General features: G+C 25.7%; 1 non-coding gene across 1 annotated transcript; it reads left to right on the plus strand.

Annotated features, from left to right (window-relative positions):
• Nucleotides 1-2,611: 2,611 nt before the first annotated feature.
• TRNAP-UGG (transfer RNA proline (anticodon UGG)) lies at nucleotides 2,612-2,683 on the plus strand. The gene has a single exon. It is a non-coding gene; the product is annotated as a tRNA-Pro (tRNA).
• Nucleotides 2,684-3,469: the final 786 nt, after the last annotated feature.

Consider the following 3,469-nt stretch of genomic DNA (forward strand, 5'->3'; position numbering starts at 1 on the left):
GTTTGTCATAAATCAAACTATGGTACATTCAATACAACTTCATTTTCTTGTCATACGAAACAAAATAGAAGAATTAAATCAAACAAACTGATGAACTAAGCCGAATAAATCCAACCCAACCCAAACTGATTAGTTTGATTCATTTGTTGGGTTGTAGTTTATTTGATAACACTTGCATATTTAGAACAATTCAATATTACAAGCCTTACTTACAAGTAAAATACTAGACCATAACTTTTTGTTTTATAGTCCAACAACCGCTCAAGAACATAGATTTCAAACTTGAGAGAAAAAAATATATTGAGTAGGAGTTAAAAATGTTGCATTTTTTTTAGAAAGGGCATTTGGTCTAGTGGTATGATTCTTGCTTAGGGTGCAAGAGGTCCCGAGTTCAATTCTCAGAAAGATGAGCCAACCTAGTGTATTATCATTTAATGATAATGCTCTTTTTTAGTATCATTTACTTGTGTACTCCACGATATATGTCTCAACCTAGTATATTATCATTTAATGATAATGCTCTTAATATCATTTACTTGTGTAATATATGTCTCAAATGTAACTATCAAACTAAAACTTACACGAAAAAATAAAAAATAAGAACTCCAAAATAACTTCTAAAAATAAAAAATAAGAACTCCAAAATAACTTCAAAATAAAAAATAAGAACTCCAAAATAACTTCAAAATAAAAAATAAAGACTCCAAAATAACTTCAAAATAAAAAATAAGAACTCCAAAATAACTTCAAAATAAAAAATAAAAAATAAGAACTCCAAAATAACTTCAAAATAAAAAATAAAAAATAAGAACTCCAAAATAACTTGTAAAAATAAAAAATAAGAACTCCAAAAAAAATAAGAACTCCAAAATAACTTCAAAATAAAAAATAAAAAATAAGAACTCCAAAATAACTTGTAAAAATAAAAAATAAGAACTCCAAAATAACTTCAAAATAAAAAATAAGAACTCCAAAATAACTTCAAAATAAAAAATAAAAAATAAGAACTCCAAAATAACTTCAAAATAAAAAATAAGAACTCCAAAATAACTTCTAAAAATAAAAAATAAGAACTCCAAAATAACTTCAAAATAAAAAATAAAAAATAAGAACTCCAAAATAACTTCAAAATAAAAAATAAAAAATAAAAAATAAGAACTCCAAAATAACTTCAAAATAAAAAATAAAAAATAAGAACTCCAAAATAACTTCTAAAAATAAAAAATAAGAATTTAGAACTCCAAAATAACTTGTAAAAATAAAAAATAAGAACTCCAAAATAACTTCAAAATAAAAAATAAAAAATAAGAACTCCAAAATAACTTCAAAATAAAAAATAAAAAATAAAAACTCCAAAATAACTTCTAAAAATAAAAAATAAAAAATAAGAACTCCAAAATAACTTCTCGACAAAATAAAAAATAAAAAATAAGAACTCCAAAATAACTTCTATTCTTTAAGAACTCCAAAATAACTTCTAAAAATAAAAAATAAAAAATAAGAACTCCAAAATAACTTCTCGACAAAATAAAAAATAAAAAATAAGAACTCCAAAATAACTTCTATTCTTTTTTATTTTCTCTACAGTAATTTTATTCTTTTTTCTTTTCTTTACAGTAATTTTATTCTTTTTTCTTTTCTCTACAGTAATTTTTTTTCTTTTCTCTACAGTAATTTTATTCTTTTTTCTTCTCTCTACCGTAATTAACTTCTAGAAAATAAAAATAACTTCTAAAAATAAAAAATAAAAAATAAGAATTTAGAACTCCAAAATAACTTGTAAAAATAAAAAATTAGAACTCCAAAATAACTTCAAAATAAAAAATAAAAAATAAGAACTCCAAAATAACTTCAAAATAAAAAATAAAAAATAAAAAATAAGAACTCCAAAATAACTTCTAAAAATAAAAAATAAAAAATAAGAACTCCAAAATAACTTCTCGACAAAATAAAAAATAAAAAATAAGAACTCCAAAATAACTTCTATTCTTTAAGAACTCCAAAATAACTTCTAAAAATAAAAAATAAAAAATAAGAACTCCAAAATAACTTCTCGACAAAATAAAAAATAAAAGATAAAAACTCCAAAATAACTTCTATTCTTTTTTCTTTTCTGTACAGTAATTTTATTCTTTTTTCTTTTCTCTACAGTAATTTTATTCTTTTTTCTTTTCTCTACAGTAATTTTTTTTCTTTTCTCTACAGTAATTTTATTCTTTTTTCTTCTCTCTCTACCGTAATTAACTTCTAGAAAATAAAAATAACTTCTATTCTTTTTTCTTCTCTCTACAGTAATTCTATTATTTTTTCCTCTCTACAGTAATTAACTTCTATTCTTTAAATAACTTCTATTATTTTTTCTCTCTCTACAACAGTAATTATTTTTTCCTCTCTACAGTAATTAACTTCTATTCTTTAAATAACTTCTATTATTTTTTCTCTCTCTACAACAGTAATTATCGCAAACCTTATGTAAATAATTTAACAGCGGTCTAGATCGAAAAGATCTAAAAGAAATAATAATAATTGCTCATAGATTTCATTAACAAAGAAAATAAATGAAATAATGATGATACATTCCATAAACAACTTAATATATAGTCATTAATAAGGGCATTTGGTCTAGTGGTATGATTCTTGCTTTGGGTGCAAGAGGTCTTGAGTTCGATTCTCAAAATGCCCCTCTAAAAGAAAACAAGCCCAATTTTGAAAGAAAAAAAACAAACAAAAAAAATAAAATAGTTATGAATGGGGCCTAACCCAAAGGAATACGTGGCAATGCACCTTCAACTTCTATAAATTTTTTCATATATTGAGGCACGAAAAATATATAGACTAGCAACTAAGAATTATAAGTCTACTACAAAGGCATTTGGTCTAAGTTGTATGATTATTGTTTTAGGTGTGAGAGGTCTCAAGTTCGATTCTCAAAATGCCCCCAACAATATTATATCAAAATGAATTATGCAAGATAATATTTTTAAACATTCAACCAAGAAGATGAGAATACAAAATGAAACATATTCTTGGAAGGGCCGGACGGACTTCAAAAAGAACATTACACAAATTGTTCTATTGTATTCTTTCTAGGAACTTTTCATTATGTTGTCCGCTGTCGTCAAATAGATCATCTGTTGTCACAATCCTTTGAAGGAAGATGCGCCCAAATAACCGATAAAGAAGTTTCAGAGAGCCATAGGTTCGAATCCTGTCACCTTGATGTGGTATTCTCAGGGGCCAAAGTGCAAAGCCCCGTAGTCTATCCGTTGTCAGGAAGGCAGGCATGTTGTCCGCTGTCGTCACATAAGTCATCTGTCGTCACAATCCTTTTAAGAAAGATGCGCCCAAATAACCGATGAAGAAGTTTCAGAGAGCCATAGGTTCGAATCCTGTCACCTTGATGTGGTATTCTAAGGGGCCGAAGTGCAAAGCCCCGTAGTCCATCCGTGGTCAGGAAGGCAGACATGTT

Source organism: Cucurbita pepo, chromosome 10 (genome assembly GCF_057944985.1).
Source record: "Cucurbita pepo subsp. pepo isolate OVF chromosome 10, ASM5794498v1, whole genome shotgun sequence".
Lineage (NCBI taxonomy): Eukaryota > Viridiplantae > Streptophyta > Magnoliopsida > Cucurbitales > Cucurbitaceae > Cucurbita > Cucurbita pepo.